A 19,683-nucleotide genomic window follows, 5' to 3' on the forward strand; every position below is an offset into this window, starting at 1 on the left:
GCAAGGGGACGCATTGAGCTAGGCGGCCACATCTTCAAGGCTATTCCTTGGTGTTCTTCTTATGGTGGCCAGCAAATTTCACTTATCCGATTTATTCGTGTGAGTATAAGTGAACTTCCAGCTGGAATCCTCCGACACGAAATAGCAAGCCAACTGTTGAGCACATTTGTCTTGGTTGAAGAGAATGGTTTGCCTGGACAGGGCTTCATGAATACACTTAGATATGACTGTTTTGGCTGGGTTGACAGTGTGATTGATATCCCAGATTATATTACCATCTACATAATGCCACGTGGATGCGAATCAGACTATATGCATACAGGACATCATTACATGCCGCTGTACACGCGGCAGGCAAAGATAACGGTTCGATCTCCAACTATGCTGGAAAACTAAGGTATGATATATGTGTGACTCAGTTTATGTACACATACTGACAAGGTCCTATGATATAACAGTTAACTTATTTCTTCATTTCTCACAGGAATATTGTTGTGATGAAGCCTACAAAAGTTGATGTATTCTGCTCTCTAAGCAAACTGCTATACATCAAATAGTGGAAAAGATCGAAAACTTCAACCACCTACTACAAATGTCTTATTAGCAAGCAACCTTATTGTGCCACCGGTGTATTTTTACTTTCAAACTGTAACGCCAGTTTAAGACCTGTATTACCTGCTTCTCTTTTCTATTACTTGCGATGAACAATTACAGTGGCCCTCTGTGTACCTTTCTACTCGCATTTTTCCTTTCCAACTACTACTATGAAGGCCCTTGAAAGTTGTGGTGTATGGGCCCAGAGACAATAGCCCAGCCAAAAGGCCCATATAGACATATCATATATTGCTATGAAGGCAACCAGATGAAACCCTAGATCGGCAGAGTGTTCTCTCCCGCACATTCAGTGCCTCGCTCCCAAACAATGACCACACTAGCGCGAGCGCAGTCAATATTACTAACCGCTGTTTCTCCATGTGTTTCAGCATCTGGATGCCCGGAGAACTCCTCAGCAGGACCACAGGTAACTACCCTTATGATTCAGTGATGTAGCCGCAGATCTATGTGCCCTCTTTCTGATTAAGCTTGCAGCTGTGGTCGGCGCTTAATCTATCTATCTGATTTCACAGGAGATGCCGCTGGATGCAGAGGAGATGCATTCCAGGTTTTCTCCGGATGAAGAATACTCCAACAATAACCAATCTGAAGGCCAGCTGCTTGAGGTGGCTTTCTTTTAGAAAAATAAAAAAGCATTCCTTTGACCAGAATGATTTTCCTTGGTATGCACTGAAGCTGTTCCAATTTTTGATGCAGGAGATGGCAGTCATGGAAGAGGCCTACACTCAGTATGAGAATTCGCAGCCCCGCTATGAGGTTGGTGGTTATATAGTAGAAAACAACTGATACTTTAGTCATCTGTTGTGGATACTTTTTCTATGCCTATTTCCTCTCAGCAAGATTCGTAGTTTAAGCTTCATGGGCTTATTATGAAAACTATTTCTTAATGTCATGGAGTTTTAAGCAGGCTAAAAGATATGCATGTGCTGACACCACTTCCTGCATTATTTCAGTGTTGGATGTGTGTCTTTTTGTTTTCGGGCGCAATACTCCTGTTTATACATTGCATTCAGGATTCAATTCACACTTGTGATAGTCATTAGTTCATGCTTGTGATAATTAGAACCTACCAAGTAGTGAATGTTGTGGTCTACACCGTCGATGCATAGCTTATGCTCTTGTGCATAAAGTTGTTCAGGATAAATTAGTTATCTTCATTCAGCTATTACCATAGCAAAAACTAATATGGTGTTAGTTCTGCTTGGGTTATTCAAAGCACATTTTCCCTTCTAAAAGCTTTTACATGCCGAAATATGATTCATGCCCTTGCGCCTAATGACATCCGTTTAAAATCACATGCCATACCACCGATGATCAAAATCCCTTGCAGGATGATGTTGGATGTTCTTTTACAGACTTTAGAACTTCCAGCAGCTGAATATCGAAGCAAAGCATGTGACGGCGGTAGAGTATGTGTCACTGTTTTTTTCCATACGCCCACATCATATGTTGAAGATCATGGCAGTCGTATGGCTATTCCCGGGGTACAATGTATCGATCATGCAATGTCAGAGGACACAACTGCCATGGAGGAAATTGGATACATAAAATGCATGGTTAAGACTGAACTAAGAGACTACAATTACAGCAACATGAAGAAACTAGATGAGGAAAATCAGTCTCTAAAGCATGAGCTAGCAGTGGCGAAGTATAACAGGCAAAAAACAAAGGCGAAGAACAAATCCATCAAGAACAAATTAATGATGGCTAGGTATAAGAACAAGAAAAATGCTATGGGCTGGTTCGTTCTTACAAGATACATGCATGGATTATCTGATCATATATGCAATGTGACAGCGCTCAACAGATCACCTGGGAAAGAACCCATGGATCATCTTATGAACGAACCTCTTAACAACATTGAGAAGATAGCAGAAAGACTCAAGCGCAGGGTGCTCAAATCAGAAAAGCAACTAAAAAGCATCAGGAGAGGTTTCTCGAGTTCTCTTCTACAAGAATGAATCCTAAACCAGACCTTTTATTCTATTTCGATCCTGTTGTTTAACCGCATAGATTAACCGTAATATATAATTATATTTCTCCGTCTGTGTAAGACTTGCGAAGACTGTGTAAGAAGTAATGATGGCCCTGTTAAGACTCTGTTGCTTGTATCGTTTATGTCTGTATGAATTTTTATTTAATTTTTGGTGCCATTTATGTCTCTATAACTGGCATAGCCAAGGCTAATGATGGCCCTGTTAAGACTCTGTTCCTTGTACCGTTTATATCTGTGTGACTTTTTATTTAATTTTTAGTGCCATTTATGTCTCTATAACTGGCATAGCCAAGGCCATCAATATACTACAGGATTCCTATTGCGTATACAATTCCTGTTTCTGTAGATAGCAAAACTAAATTCGCTAATGCAGTGCAAAATAGCTCGTTTCTATCTGCCTGTGAAAATCTGTGAGAGTGAGCTCATATTCTAAAATACACGCGCTAAAAAAATGAATAAAGCCTTGGGCCTGGTGTCCATATCAGGTCGCACTGAAAACCCTTGCCAAGCCCACAACAGTCCATATACAACAAGCACACTGGCTCCAACTCACAGATTCTAGGGTTTCTATCAGCCGCATCCATTTCCAGTTCGATCTACCACCCCCCGAGCCGCCTCTATCTTCCAACTCCGTAAACCACGCATCCAGTGCAAGGATATGGCGGGCAAGAATCCGGGTTCTCCATTGGACGAAGAACTCATGGCCAGGGGCCTTCCACAGATACGTGCCTCAAGACAATTGGGTAATTTACTTCCTGTTTATATAGTCGATTAAAACATTTATGCAATGACATCTTTGTCCATTTGCGTGATGCATGCCTGATTTACAACTTGCAGATGTCGCCAACCCATGTCAACATAAGCAAACATTACATTCTTCAACAGGCCACGAACACTCTTAAGCTGCAAATAACTGACCATGACATACTTGACATGGGAGAGCATGGCCTGATTGCCTCTCTTTCAATCAATTTACCACCTCATAGAGGTTGGGCAGCCACATAACCAAATTTTTTATGGGGATTTCAAAACTACATCCCTCGAAGCTGCTGAATCAGTTAATGTAGCTGCAATAAGCTATCTACAAGAAAACAACGTAGTAGTATTTGATGATGCAAACCTACAACCCCTAAAGAAATGCAGAAGAGAACTCCTACAAGCAACATCCTGGTCATGGGGTTTTGAGCAATCTATATGCAGCTTAAAAAACAAGTCGAAGCCATGGAAAGAGATAGGGTGCAACCACTAACATTGCTACTTTCATCCGATGACGACAGTCCAAATACACCGCTTCTTGAGGTATATTAGATATACTTTTGTCTTAGTTTGTGTACCAGTTTTACACATACAAAAAATAGACCATGTATATCTCATAACAAGTTTCAGGAACCCGATAATGAATTGGTTCCAATACCTAAAGCAGAACCACAGTTCAATGGCAGCGCAGCGAACACACTGCCAGCTAAAGTGATCTCTAACCTGTTTCCTGCCACCAGCAAGCTGGACCCAAAAATCGCAGGCAACGGAACTACTAGGTAAAACACTCACAACAAAAACCTACTAAATCAACTATCTTCCTCTTTGACCAACCAACAAAGCACTGTATGCAGGGTGGCTGCAAAAAGAAGTGCAAAAAGAGCGTTGTTCGACCATGGCAATGATCTGTAAACCCAAGCAACAACGTCGACCAGGATACTTTTGAAAGCTAGCTCAAAGGCATTACCAAAACCTATTATCCTTCGTGCGGAGTATTTTCATGCAGCCGAAACTTTAATCCTATCTTATGAAATCCCGTGTACTGACTATGATATATCTATGTGCGTACGCTTAATTACTTCAGACAAACGGAACTACAATGTTAGGCAAAAGCATATAGCTCACTAATAGTTTAGAGTCTTCATCATCATTGCATTACATAGATAGCATAGAGGATACATTACTGCCAAAAGAAAAGCATCCTGGTTTCCTTGGCCCAACAAACCGGACCATAGTCTATCAAACGACTAAACATTACTAAACATAGGCATACCATCATACTCCCTCCGTTTTTATTTACTCTGCATATTAGCTTTGGTCAAAGTCAAACTTTATAAACTTTGACAAAGTTTGTAGACAAAAATATTAACATATACAATAAGAAATCAACACCATTAGATTCATTATCAAATGTACTTCCACATAGTATAAATTTCTTATGGTAAATATTTATATTTTCTTCTATAAACTTGGTCAAACTTTAGTGCTAATATGCGAAGTAAATAAAAACGGAGGGAGTACTAGAGAACATATCTACATGCCCTTGCAGAACACCTTCCCATCTTCCTACTTCCAAACTGCATCACAGAAACCTACAAAAACCCATACTTACTTAGACCAGGAAATAAACTAAATATTTCTTTCAGAAATAAAATTATGTTTCATACACCAACCTCTTCAGATTTTGTGCACAGTGAACACTGGCACCCCCTTGCAATGTCGGAGAGAAAAGACACAGATTTCCCGTTCTTTCAGCTTCGCTCTTTCCACGAAGCGGCTCCAGTTATGTGTTATAGCAGCCCTCTTATCAACCCCTTTCATCAGTTGAACATAGGTTAAACAACGCCCAGATGAAAGCTTAATCCGCATTCGATCAACCGGACTGGAGAGAAACTTCATGAGGTGCTTCTCAGTGAACAAAGTAGAGAAGTACTACAAGCATTCAACAGACTTATAGTTATACACTATGATTGATAGAGTAGGCAGAATACACATATAGGCAAATAAATTCGCTTCTCACCATTCTCTGCCCAGCTTTGGTGAAAGTCTTGTTCATCTCACACACATAGTGCCTAATAGCAGGCTTAACAGAACGAACATAGCAGCTAAGACGTTTTCGAGCACACTTTGACATCATAAATTTCTTTGAATACATCTAGTCGGCTTCAGAATTAGGATCATATCCTAATAATAAAAGTAAAATAATTAATTTCCTATCTATAGAAAGAAACACTCTGGATTATCTAGCATTAGTCCTTACCAACTGAGTACTCTCTAGGGCAGTCACACACATCCTTGCACGTCTTCTGAAGCTTCTTTTTCTTCATACGGTAGCACATGCCTCAATAATTCAACAAACAAATGGCCCATAAGCGCAAATGACTAAAGTACAGATCATGACCACATTTCGTTAGGTTAAATGTCTGATGTTTACCATTACTAAAAATACCTTCATCAGAGCTTGTGTCCACGCCATCATCAGAGCTGCTGTACGCCCGTTCATCAGAGCTCATGTCCACACCTTCATCAGAGCTGGTGTACGCGGGTTCATCAGAGCTCGTGTCCACAGCTTCATCAGAGCTGCTGTCCGCGTTCTCATCAGAGCTAATGTTCACAGGATCGTTGATGCGATCTCCCCTCATGCCTTCAAACCTAAACAGCAAAGATTTTCAATCGGCACAAACTATGTGGAAACAGGCAGAAAACATCGTGCTGAAAAAAGACAGCAATGGAGTAGGAGTCGGCTGAAAACGAAAGGAGTTGCCAAATCCAAATAAATGCGGACCAGATCCATGTTTCAAATAAGCCCCAGCCAGTCAAAAAGGGGAAGAAATCTCACCAGCACGCAAACGCTAGGGTTCGTCTCTCAAGGAAGGGTTCGACCACCAGACCGAGATGCCGAGGAAGAGGAATAGCAGGGGACCGATGCCTGCCGCTTGATATTCTACAGCGAGCGGGCCAGGCAGAAAAATTGCCCGTGGGCCAAACAACAAGCAGGCCAGCCCAGTAAACCTTAAATACTCTGTAAATAATATTAAACGTGCCCAGTAAACCTTCAAACATGTTCACAACTTGTACAATAGACTAAATATATATGCATCTCGTCACATATCGCGCGCACACACACTTAGTATTCATGAATTGATTCTTTTCTGTTCAATTCATGAATTGATTCTTTTATGTTCATTGATACAAAAAATGTTCACGATTCAAAAGTAAAAGTTTGTATATACAAAAAAATACTTGAATTTATGAAAATATTCAAGAAAATGGTTGGGATTTAGAAAATTTTATTTCGTAAATTTTGAAAAACAATGTTCACTGATTCAAAAAAATATTGATAATTAAAAAATTGTTCATCACAGACAGCATGTTTCTTAATTTCAAAAGCTATTCAAGAATTAAACAAAAATGTTCGCCTTTGCAAAAAAACATGATCACGAGTTCCAAAAAAATGTAAGCCATTTCAAATTATTCACGAATTTGTTAAAAGTTCATGAATTAAGAAAATTTTCGTAACTTCAAAATTATGGTCAACATTTTTTTAATTCGATAAAAAATTTGAATTCGAAAAACATTCAGCCCAATTTTTAAAAAGGTGGAACGCCTTTGGAAAAATAATGAATTAAAAAATATTCGCAATTTCAAAACTTCTGTATGCAATACGGCGGAGTACAAGTTAGTGAATTTTTTTGAAACTGCGCACATGTTTTTTGGAACTCGTAAACAAGTTTTTTTTCATAGGCAAAATATTTCTTGAAAACCTTTTGAGAGTCAGAATTGTTTTTGTGACGAACATTTTTGAATCCATCAATACATTTTTGAATCAGTGAACATTTTTAAAATCTTCGAATTATATTTTTAAAATTCCCAAGCATTGTGTTGATTATTTTTTAAAATTTACATACATTTGTTGTAGACACAACGTTTTACTTTATAATCACTAGTAAACTTGCATGTGCAACGCACGTCAAACTTTAACCAAATAAGAATCACACCAGCATAAAATAATGAGAAAGTCTATTTTTAGTCCTTCAATTAATTGAGAAGTGCAGGTTTCATACCTCAACTTAAAAACAGGACAACTTGCAACTTGAACTTTTCAAACCAAAGAAGTTTTGTCCCTCGACTCAGCTGAAGCTGACTCGGCATGGTTTCGACCGGGTCATGTCCACGTAGCAATGTTTTCCTTTTCATTTGAATCCGTCTTTAGTGTGGACATTTTGTCGGACATTTGGAGTGCAATGTGTACACGAAGCACTTGATGTTGTTGTCCCAGAAGCCACACGCCACCGCCGTCAGTAGCCCTGTCAGCTACCACGCCAAAACTTTGTGACTCATAGTCAAAATACAAACATAATTCTCATCCAGAATGAACTTTGTTCAAAAGATAATTTAAAATAAGTATGTATTGTGACAGGGGAATCCAATTTGGATGGAGAACAAAATGGTTGCACAGAGATGGCTTCAAACAGAGCTAGAAATGTACATGCCCACGGGGTGGTTTTGTGTATAGATACAGACTGAGCAGCCAAATGAGAAATGTGCTTGGTCACTTAAAAACCTTCACAACATACCAGATTCGGATACATAATGCATATGCTCACATCTTCAAATGTTGTAAATAATCATTAATAGTCAAGTGGCAGACAAGATTTACACTCATTTGCAGAATAAAGAATGTTCAGACAATCAGCAGCCTTTCACACCATACAAAAAGGATTTAGCCACGATGATCTCTGCTACTTCAGCCGACAAATCACAGCAAGAAGCCTCACAACCATTGTAAATTTTGGCAGACTTTCAGTCAAAAAAGAACTAACTCTAAAATATTATACTCATTTGGTCTTATAAACGGGGAACGTCCCCTGATCCTAACGGAGATGCAGCTGCATGATGATTCTCTAACTCTGACATGTTAAAACCATGGGGAAGTAATAAAATCTACAAAATCTACATAATATGTTACAATTGATGTTATACTGAGCATACATGGAAGTCGGCATAGGATGAGTAGATAGTTGCTTACGATTTGGATTCAAAGCACATCTTAGTTAAGCAGAACATGTATACAAAAATTGTAGTACATTACACCCAATATTAGGTCAAGATATAAGAAGGCAAGACGCTTCATTGAAGAGCAAGAAAAGGCACCATAATAAACATGTGATCAGCAAAGGGACAACTAATACGGAGAGAAATAATTAAATATCATCCCATCAGATGACTATAAAAAGCTTAATTCTGTCCCTCCAAGAGTACAAGTCACATGCTAGTGCACAGAAGTTATAGACCATTAGTAGTTCTATTGTTATCATACGTTGAACATTTGTAGTGTCATATTCTTGCAGGTAAGTCGATATGGATTTTCACAAGTTTAGCCTCTTCTTTTGGTCATACACCAGGTTGCTGAGTTTGGCCCTCCGAGACAACATCGACAAGGAGCTTATAGTTGTTGAGGTTACTGATTCTTAGCAATCTGATGCAATGTAACCTTTTTCGAGAATAACACAACTATGCCTATCAACCAATCAAAATTATATATCGTAGCATATCAATCACAATGCATGATGAAAAATTGTATGTCCTGATACACTGATTCTTTTAAATGCACTTCCAAAATATACGTACTCCCTCCGGTCCAAATTAATCGACGCAACTCTTGTACAACTTTAGTACAAAGTTGAACTAAAGTTGCGTCAATTAATTTGGATCGGAGGGAGTAGTAAAATTCGTGTTGCATATAGCACATTCCGCTATATATGGCTCATTTCTGCACGTCCCCCTATTGTTTTTACTAAAAGAAGGCAAAGGGACAGTCAAATAGAAATATATATCTCGAAACTATCTTCTCATAGATGGCAATATGTTCATGAAGCATAACACAATTAAATTTTTGTTTATAGCGACAGATTAGTTGTTTTATGCGTAACAGTTTCGAACTTTAGCTAAGACTCATTTCTTTTCATATATGGATAAAAAATGCAACAAATTTTGACTTCTCATGTTACTTCATATTGAAATGATAGCGGACACTCAAAATAGCCATTTCAATAGAACTTCAAGGAAGCCTAGAAATGGAGACAGAACAGAAACCTGAAATACATGGTCACTTGAAAATCCTTGGAAAAGATTTGGCCTTCTTACAAAAGAGAATTTTCCTAACAGAATTCCAAAAGCCATATGTTCCTTTGATACTTGAATTGTTGCCTATGTTACCTGCACACAGGAGCAGTTTAGATACTGATACAACACAAATATATGGCATGAGATGGAAACAATTCTCTTACTTGCCGCTGACCAGCACTGATAAGTATTTCTGTATCTACTTGTCCAGTAACACCTGGCACCTTACCAAAGCACAGTTAAATATCAAATATGCTCGGGGAACACATTTCAATATTATTGGCTGAAACAATAGCATCAGAGTTTAAAAAAAACACAAAATGGCATTGGTGTAGAAGTTTAGTTTGAGAAGAAATATTGCAAGTGCAGCACATGTAGAAGCTGATTGTCTAGTTCAAAAATATAGGAGCTTGGAAGTACAGAAGATAGGAAGTACAGAACATAGTGGGAGATTAATGATCGCTCACAGGAGAGAAATTCAGTGTCCTCGTTGAGCCGCTTGCTGTTGATAGAAATTCAGTTCAGATTATCCTATTTCACATCCATAGAATATGTATAGGGAAAATAATAATAATCAGACATGTACTCTACAGAATACTGTAGTACTCAATGTGAATCCTAGTCCATGCCAAAAGGAAAAAAATTAGAAGACGCTCTGCAATATTGGAATAAATTCAGAAAAGGACATATTGCCTTAGAGTAAAGTAAGTAGAGGCAACAGAACAAGATTCCTGATAATGTCCAACCTAAATAAAAGACCTAAAGTTCTCCTTTAACGATCCACAGTAAAAAATAAAATAAGAAACTGAAAATTCTACTCTTCCATATGTAACTGTCAATTACCATAATGAAAAGAATATCCTCTCGCCTTCACCATAAGCCATAAATCAAATTGTTTATTTAGATACAGTAAAAACCATAACTAAAACAGAGCCAACTTTGAGAAATAAGGACCTCATAGCATGTCCGATTTGGTCCAACTGAACATGAATCATGGCTGCAAGCATCAATCGACTGTATCTCGTAACTATGACAAACATGTAGTGGGATTGATGAAGAATTGCCTATGTATTTACTCAGTGAAGGGAGACGTAGTCTCATATGGGTAGCACAAAAGCCACAACAGTGCTGACGTTCTCCACCATGGCTCCGTTCTGTTCCTCACACGTACATCGCTAGCAGCATGGACAGTGTTCGCCGCAGCACTATTATAGCTGGCATTAGAGAATACTTACAGAACAAACAGTAAAACAAATAAATGAGCCACGAGTGTACATGCATCTTCTCTTGAATGCAGATTAGCGTCTGCCCGCGCGCAGAAGCTGGTGTTGCTGCTGCAGATTGGCATCCGCCTGCAGATTAGCGAGACCGTCGACAAGCGCGCCGGCGAGGGCATAATGGCGACGGCGACCCGGGGTGGGGGGTGGGGGCGACGGCGCCGAGGAGTGTGCCAGGTCCAGCGAGAGGACGAGGAGCCCCGCTGAGAACGCGTTGGCGAGGGTGTCGGGAAGGCGGCGAGGAGGCCGGGAGAGAGGGCGCCCGTGAGAAGTGGTGGGCAGTTCGGGAGAGGGAAGTGCGAAGGGCGTGACGGCTCCGGCGGCGAAGGGCGAGGCGGCCCGTGGCGACCTGCGGCGAAGGGCGTGACGGGCGGCGAACAGCGGCGGCGAACGGCTGCTGGAGGAACAGCGGGGCGTCGAGCGGCGCACGGGAGGAACCGCCCGTGTTGTGCCGTTCGTTGGGAGGAGGGGGCAGTAGGTCGTGCCTCGTGCGTTGTTGCCAAAGTTTTTTTTGAACGACAGAGTAGGGTTAGTGGCTTGATGCGTGGTTTGTATCGTTAAACACCAGAGGGTTAAACATTGGAGGATTAAGAGCCATTAAATCTTGTTGATGAATGGGTCTGATTGTTTGGTTCTTCGCCCTCTCTTTTTTTTATAGTGGTAGTAGATGAACATTTTGTGAATCGATGAACTTTTTTTAAAATAAAAACTCATGAATATTTTAAAATTCACACATAATTTTTTAAAGAAATAGTGATATGCTTATAATATATGGTGCATCCCCATGTTAAACAAGAACACACACTTGGTCTGGTGGCCGGCTCGGGTACTGGTTGGGCACAGCTAGTGGGTTCGAATCCCCCTTGCCTTTTTTTCATTTTATTTCTCGGCCCATTCGGCCCACTGACATATGGGCCGCATATAAACGTGGTCTTCACTACAGAAATACGAGATACGTATGTGACGTGTAGAGCCAGGACTGACGTTTCAATCTCAGGGACCGTATTGATCACGTATTTTCATGTACCGGGACCGTATTGAAGCAATACACAAGTTTCAAGACTGAATTGGATGTGACCAGCAAGTACGAGGACTATAGATGCAATTATCTCGGCTAAAAAACCACGCACCGCGCCCGCGCGTGGGGGTGCAGCGCACCACATGAGGGGAAAAACCACTGCGCCGTGATGAGCCTCGCGCCCGTCCGCTTTCTCCTCCCGTTCCCTCAGTCTCCAACCCTAAGGCCTCCTTTGGTTCGAAGGAATTTTGTAAAATTTTCATAGGATAGGGCCTCCTTTGGTTCATAGGATAATAATTTTATAGGAATAGAAAAATCGTAGGAAGTGAGATGACATGCATCTCAATTCCTATAGAGAAAGAGATGCCATTTGATGCATAGGATAGGAAATTTTCCATTGAGTCTAGACTAATGTTTTTTTCCTCCAAAATGTGAAGGATGGATTCCTATCCTACATAGGAATAGAAATCCATTCCTATAAATCAAAGGGCTTCAAAGGAATTTTTCCTTAGCAAATTCTATCATATAGAGTTCCTACAAAATTCATACAAACTAAAGAAGGCCTAAGATTTCTATAGGAAAAATTCCTTCAGAGCTCTTTGGTTTGTAATAAAATCCTATTTTTATGGAGGAATTTTTCCTATCCTTCAACCTTCACATTTCATAGGAAAATAAACATTAGCTTAGACTCAATGGAAAAAATCCTATGATGTGAATCAAAGGGCATCTTTTTTTCTATTCCTATGCATAGGATTTAAGATACATATCATCTCATTTTCTATAACTTTCCTATTCTTATGGTTTTCCAATCTTATGAACCAAAGAAGGCCTAAATCTTTTCCCCCTACAGCCGCCTTCCCAAGCTCCTCATCCCCTCCACTCCCTCGACAATGGTGGCGGCGGCGCCCTCTGGCGGCGGAGGAGGGGGGAGATGGTGGCGGCGGCGCCCTCTGGTGGCGGAGGAGGAGGGGGGAGATGGTGGCGCGGCGGCGACCTTCCCCTCACGCATCCCATCCCCCCTCGTCATCCCGGATCTCACCGAACCCGAGGCGTGCGGGCGCGGCAGCGACCTGCAAGGGAAGGGCGACGCTCGAATCGATCCAGCCATGGATCGGTCCCTGCGGGAGAAAGAGAAAATGAGGACCTCCGTGCTCAACAGGAGGAGCCGGGGTTGCTGATCCGGCCGGCCCAGATCCACACGCCTCCTCCTTCGGCCACCTCGCCCCACCAGCTTCCAGCGACGTGGATCCGCCGAGGATGGAGGGCAGCAAGTGAGAGGGAGCAGGAGAAGAGGTGAATCGAGGGAGTGAAAGAAGGATCTCACAGGGGAAGAGGAAGAAGGAGTCTAGCGGTGTATCCTCGTCTCATCCCTGGCTGCACCTCTTCTGATGCCATGGCACCAGTGGTGGCTCCTCGATGGAGCACCTCCTTCCATGACGGCACCACCAGCGGCTCTTGCTCGACGCCACGATACACAACATCGAGGTAAGCTCGACTCCCTTTCTCCCCTCTCTCAATTGATAGTCAGTGATTTTATTCTCTCCTTTCCATCTCATGATGGATTCCTTCTTCCAAGACGAATTAGTAACTTCAGCACCAAATATGAAGTTATTTGGACAAAGAAAAGAGCATATGGCAAAATTCTAGGCAATCCCTTGCTAGCATTTGTCTCTCTGAACTGTTGTTGGTTGATAGGCCAATAACCATGGCGATTTGCACTTACATATGCATTCTGCCTATGTTTTGGGGGTGGAATTTTGCCTTCTCTTAGGTTGTGTTCTGCCAGGTATAAGTTTGCCTGCAAATTGTTTGTGCTAATGTCTGTAAGAGCTGTTGTACTACACCTATATTCAATTGATGGCTAGGCACTATACTGTGCATAAGTAAAATTTCCAGTTTTTCTTTTCGTAGTTGCAGCAGTTATTCTGTACCAACTGCTTCCTCTCTTATTGGTGACTTGAAGTTAGAAGAGAAGATTTGGTTTTCTTTTCTTAGGTTTTGACAAAGCAGGTGAGGCCAACAAAACTGTTGCACCCTGTGCTCCAGCAGCCGAGCTGTATATACACATCTTTGCATTCTGATCCGTTTTGTTTTGCGATTCAGGCCACCCCTGATGCTCAGGCTGATGCTTCTTCGCTTGATGCTGAAGAAAAGGATGATCAGATTCAGACGCCCAAGAACAACAGGTGCTGGTGCTGCATCTTCTCTTATATGTTTATCTATGTACTTTCAATTCATATAGTCATTCAAATTGTCTATATACACATCTTGAAATTAAGGAACTCCGGTGGTTCAAAGCGAGTTGGGCCAGGGAAGAAATCAAAGCAGTGACTGTCCTGCACTAACTGTGCAAGGATCAAAAGCATATAGGTGTAGCAATAAATTCCCCTCTTATGCTCAAGTTAAATTTCTTCACTGAAGATATGGTAGGAAGTTACCTTTTGAGTTTGATTCTTTAAACTATAGGCCAATTTGCATATTAATCTTTTTATTTATTTTCTTACTACAGTAGCACACTTGCCTAAATCCCACATAAGACTGAATGGTACTCTGCCATGGTGTTTAATCTCAGTAATGTGTCTTGTTTTATTTTGTCCGCGGTGACTGAGGATGTGTTCTCGGCTTTGCCGACAGTAAAAAGAAGGCATACAAAACATTAAATTTTTGCCTTGGTTGAATGCCGCATTTAATTGTCGCTTATGTATTCAAAGTTATTCAATTCTCATTGAGCTTTCCTTTGCTAAAGAAATTTAATACGCAATATTTTTAATATGTGAGGAGGCGAGAGAAGAAAAGAGGGGTTGTTAGGTCAGACTTTGGTGCGTCTCTGGTCAGAAATGGCTGGATCCGTCCGACGCTCTTCCAAACAGTGTAGTGTAGATTTGCTGACCAGGTACAACATCTAAACCTTCACTACTCTAGCTTCTTCTTACATTTCTTAGTATCAACAAATAAGGTGGTCACAATATATACTTGAAGATTGCATCCCGAGCCAGCTCGGGCCGCTGCTACCTCTTCCTCGCCGCCCAACAGGCCGCCGTGCTGGGGGAGCAGGGTAGCATCGGGTCCACAGGCACTCTAAAGCCGAGTAAAATCCTTGCATTCGTATTATTCACTTTCAGTATGCAAACTTCTCTTTCCAAGTTTGAGAGAACAAGAAGCCAGCGTCGAGGAAGCCTTGGGGTGTGAAAAGCATAGTAACAATATATCTGGGCTGCGACGTATATTGTTATGAAACTTTACTGTAATTACGATTTCCTATTATAGCTCATATGAAGAATTATTTGCTGCTTTTACATTTGCTTATTTTATTAACTTTTACTAGGATATGAGTAGCATTACTCAAAATTTTGCTTTGAGAAGAATCTAATGATGTATCCAATTTCACATCCAAGCTACTATGAATATTATGATTGAGCGACTGCTTGGCGATGTCATCGTCAGAGGCTCAGGCCTCCTCCCTGGACAAGGCACTCGTGCTAGGCGGAGGCGATCTGTGCGCCGGTTCAAGGTGAGGCATCTCCTCAAGCCACATCCAGTTTTTCCCATGAGTTTGTGCTAAAAGAATGAGTGTTCTTCTATGACCCATGCATTCTGAATTTAGGAGGAATGACAACAAAGAGAAGAGATCTTTTTGAAATTCTTAGTAAGTCTGAGCTTTACGTAAATCTCAGTTTCCTTAGCAAACATATGTCTGCAGTTTTTAGTTTGATATGTGGCGTGAGGTTGGGATTTGTGATCAAAATGGTTGGATGTTGATTCAAGAGTGTAGAAAGGTGAATGAGATTCAAGAACGATTCAGGCAGCTTATGAGTATGTTACACTCTGATATTGGCTTCAGATTACATAATTTTATTTCCTTTGGATCGTTGCTTTGGTTCCCTGTGGCCAAGTATCATGGTTTTAAAGATAACATGTGTTTCATGAAGATAACAGGTGTTTCATGAGACTAGGATTCATTTAGGAATCCTTGTAGCACAGATCTCCATTCCTAATTTGACTAGCTAGGATATGAGTAGCATTACTCAAAATTTTGCTTTGAGAAGAATCTAATGATGTATCCAATTTCACATCCAAGCTACTATGAATATTATGATTGAGCGACTGCTTGTTACACTACACCATGCCACCAAACCAGTGCATTTGAGTGCGAGTTCAGTTATGTGTGTAAATAGCTGTAACGGAAATAATATGGAGTTGGGCATGTGCAACTCTAATTTAGACAAGGGTAGTCATATGTCAACCTTAATCCTACAAATGTAACACAAATAAATAATATTTGCTTTTGTGCCTTATCAATTTTCTTTCCTAATATTTCTTGGCTTGTAAACAGAGGCGGTAAGACGGTCGCAAGAATGCCAAGCTCTTCAGCTGTGGCATCATGCAATAATGGAATTGAGCATTCTGGGCAAAACATAAAGGACAACGAATATGCAAGGTTGGTGACACCAGCTGAACATGCAACAGCTGACAAGAAATTTTGCGTGAGCAACCAAAGTTAAGACACTTCATTTGGTGAATGAAAGTTTTGCTTGGATGCTTCCATCTTATATTAGCATCTTATATCTTCGTGAAATTTGGAGCCCCTTTGCCTTTGAAAATGTGAGGCGTTGATACTTCCTGTGCAAAAGAAAATCTCTTGTTAGGGATTTTTCCATTTAACATGTGCTTGTTCTAGGGTAGTGGTACTCTCTCTGCTGTGGCTGCGTGTTCGACCGGCCAGCCAAGGATCTCCAGCAAGCATGTGCTCCTACTCTCCTTGCCCTTAATTCCTGCCACAACAGCAGCTCCTGTGTAGTGTGAGCCAGAGAACTACTACACTAATCATGTTCCTGGTATTTTCTCACTCTTGCTTCACAGACGATGTATTGTAGTTAGTTCAAAGAAATTCCATTATATATTTTGCACATTTCCTGATTGGTGACCATCCATTTTATATGATGTGCTTCACCTGCAAGCGTTGAGTGTTTTTTTTTTCTTTCAAGTTTCTGTCTCTTGCTCTATTTCATGAAATACATTCTTCTTCTCATTCCATCATTTAGCCTTGTTGATTACTTACGATTAGTGATTACATGCAATCATCCGCCTTAAATTAGAATAGTTAATTAGTTATGCCAGGTTGCTACATTTCTATCTCCTTTTTGCCAAAATAGAATTAAAATATGATGGCATGTTATTGACCCAGCCTCGCCGTCCGCTGTGGCATCACCCTTCTTGTCCACCACCCTAACTCCGTCGCGCTTCAGGCCTAGCATGTGACAGTGGTGCCGCGAGGATTTGCTGCCGTGGGAGGAGGGGCCCGACCCAGATGGCGGCCACCAGTAGGTCACACACTTATTCAGCTCGCCGTCTGGTTACTCTGATGGCTTCTCTAAGGTATCTTCTCGTGCAGCTTCACTCTTGCTTGTGTGTCTTGTTTGAAAAAGTAAGCTACCTGGCACTTGCTCTACTCTGCTTTAGCAGGCGCTCGCAGAGGAGGCCAAGGGATACATGATACTGGTAATTTACTAATGATCCATCTTAGTGGAATGCTTTTGTTGTAGATATTTTCATTGGTTGTCCTTTCATTTTATTTATATTCATGGCTGGATGGTGCCTTCCACTATGCTTCTTCACTGAAAAGGTGTTTCACATATGTGTACTTGCTTGAGAATGGAATAATCTCAGAATTCTGTTGAAAACAAAACTTAGTTATTTCAGCATGCATAGTGTTTGGCTATAGAGATTGAGTGCTTCACATATCCGATGCCATCTCAGAATAATCTCAGACCTGTTTAAATAACTTAGTGTTTGGCTAAGGAGTCCGCATTGAACGCCACATATCCGATGCCAACACACCGAGGTGAGCTTCAGCAAACACTCTATCTCTCTCTCTCTCTATCTCTTCATGCGGCCTCCTCACTCTCTGTAATCTTTCGAGATTGATTTTGTTTCCAGGTTATACTCCAATCAAACATGTGAATATTTACTTCAAGATCGATCCGACGAAAGCCGTCCACTGCCGCTCTGCTGTTGGGACTAATTTGGACGGGAATGGTGATTTCATGGTGATTATGATTACTTGGTTGTTGCTCTTGGAGTTACTGTGAATACATTCAACACTCCTGGTGTGATGGGGCATTGCCACTTTCTGAAGGTCAAATCCTTATTGGCATTGTGTGTCTCTTTACTGTTCTGCTATTTCTCATGTTTCAATCCTAAGATGTAAGTTACAGTTTAATTTCCTGCAAAATCTTGAGATATATGGTATTGATACTTTAGGTTATTGTACCGTACAGTATTAGTCATATCTTGTGCTTACAGCCTCACATTGTAAATGCCAGGTCGTGGAGGATGCCCGAAAGATTCGGAAGAGCGTGATAGACTGCTTTGAAAAGGCGTCACCTCCTAACCTCAGTGAAGAGGAGAGAAGGAAGATCCTTCACTTTGTGATTATCGGTGGTGGACCTACTGGGGTTGAATTTGCGGTGGAGTTGCATGATTTTCTTGTCGAAGATCTGGTGAAGCTATATCCTGCAATTGAAGAATTTGTGAAGATAACAATTATGCAATCAGGAGAACATATAATGAGGGTTGAATGTTCCTGCAGTAATAACCTTAGTTTTGGGCAAGATGATCAAGGAGTAGCGAAACTTTAGCAGTCATCTTTGGCTTCACCATCTTCCTCCCCTGATCATGCATCTATTCTAGATCATATAATTATGCTATATCATATATATTGTTTAGTTCAGACTTGTGCATGTGCGTGCATTGGCATTGATTTATAGAGATATTGCATGATTTGTACATAAAAGGAGTACCGATGATCTAAGAATAAATGTTCGAATAAAGTTAGTAGTGAGATTTAGGTAGAGGTTACCTGCACTGTTCTGTTTTATGTAGATTCTAAGCTGCAAAATCATACATGGCCCTGTTAGTAGTTTGTCTGAGTTGTGAGTTCACACATTTTCCCTTGGAATGTTTTTTACTTTTAGGTTCTTCCCAGCGTTTAGGCGTGTACATTCTAAGCTGAGTTGTCTGAGTTGTTTGTCTGAGTTGTGAGTTCACACATTCTAAGCTGCAAAATCATACACTTGCTTTTAGGTTCCCAGCGTTATATCATGAGAAGTTTCTTACTTTGCACCGGGTGATCAACTACATATTTAGACGAATACACTATTCAGGACCAGGAACATTAGGATTTCCAATGTTGTTTTCCTCTTTCAAGATTGCAGTTTTCATTAGTCTTAGATAGCTAAGGTACATAGTTAAATTTTTTTACTGTTCTCTCATCTCCTATATGATGTCTAAGAAATACTAATGTAGACAATTCAAATTTTTAAAATACCTTCTGGCCAATTATGTGGGGAAGGTGCAGCAAGCCGGCTCTCGCGTCGCAGTAGAGTGGAGCCGGCAATTTTATGACCGGTCTCTAAATATTTCAACTTGTATAGTTTGAATTAGTTTCACATGCTAAAGTATATAGTTTGAACATAGGTATTCCTTAATTTTCCATATATAAGGTTTAGAATTATTACCATCAGTGCTTGCTAAAACTCGAAGTTACTAACAAATGCAAAGGTTTCTGTTACAAAAGGTTTAGAATCATTACCCTTGATGCTTGAATTTGGACCTTGCATCTTACTTGGGTAACATAGAGCCAAATGGCACATTGTCCAAATACACGTTCAAAACACTTCGGGTTTGACATGGTCTCTATGCTTGATCAAACATAAAGTTACTAAAAAAGGCAAATATTTCTCAACACGAACATGGTTTCAATTGGGTCTCTGCGCCATTTGGCGCACCGGGTCATCTAGTTGTAGAAACAGATAAGGGAATTGGGCTCAAGATTATTATTCTTGAATACACAGGATAGATGTGTCGTTGCATTAAGAAAAGTTTACAAAATAGAC

General features: G+C 40.7%; 1 long non-coding RNA gene and 1 other non-coding gene across 12 annotated transcripts; one reads left to right on the forward strand and one right to left on the reverse strand.

Annotated features, from left to right (window-relative positions):
- Window positions 1-4,720: 4,720 nt before the first annotated feature.
- Window positions 4,721-19,677, reverse strand: LOC123102755 (uncharacterized). Of its 6 annotated transcripts, none has more exons than XR_006449282.1 (9): window positions 18,385-19,677; window positions 9,658-18,301; window positions 7,432-9,586; window positions 6,207-6,389; window positions 5,817-6,019; window positions 5,628-5,708; window positions 5,388-5,551; window positions 5,041-5,299; window positions 4,721-4,959 (listed from the first exon to the last, which is right to left on the reverse strand). It is a non-coding gene; the product is annotated as an uncharacterized lncRNA (long non-coding RNA). The 6 variants fall into 6 exon arrangements; XR_006449284.1 differs by lacking the exon at window positions 18,385-19,677 and having other exon boundaries at window positions 9,658-10,698; window positions 10,769-12,850; XR_006449286.1 differs by lacking the exon at window positions 18,385-19,677 and having other exon boundaries at window positions 7,432-7,674; window positions 9,464-9,586; window positions 9,658-12,850.
- On the forward strand, window positions 12,990-18,400 carry LOC123102754 (uncharacterized). 6 transcript variants are annotated; one of them, XR_006449275.1, is made up of 11 exons: window positions 12,990-13,273; window positions 13,892-13,974; window positions 15,184-15,299; window positions 15,393-15,434; window positions 16,122-16,226; window positions 16,467-16,623; window positions 17,035-17,164; window positions 17,252-17,287; window positions 17,576-17,630; window positions 17,726-17,924; window positions 18,112-18,400. It is a non-coding gene; the product is annotated as an uncharacterized protein (transcript). The 6 variants fall into 6 exon arrangements; XR_006449277.1 differs by having other exon boundaries at window positions 16,472-16,623; XR_006449278.1 differs by lacking the exon at window positions 15,393-15,434 and having other exon boundaries at window positions 15,114-15,299.
- Window positions 19,678-19,683: the final 6 nt, after the last annotated feature.

Source organism: Triticum aestivum, chromosome 5A (assembly GCF_018294505.1).
Source record: "Triticum aestivum cultivar Chinese Spring chromosome 5A, IWGSC CS RefSeq v2.1, whole genome shotgun sequence".
Classification (NCBI taxonomy): domain Eukaryota; kingdom Viridiplantae; phylum Streptophyta; class Magnoliopsida; order Poales; family Poaceae; genus Triticum; species Triticum aestivum.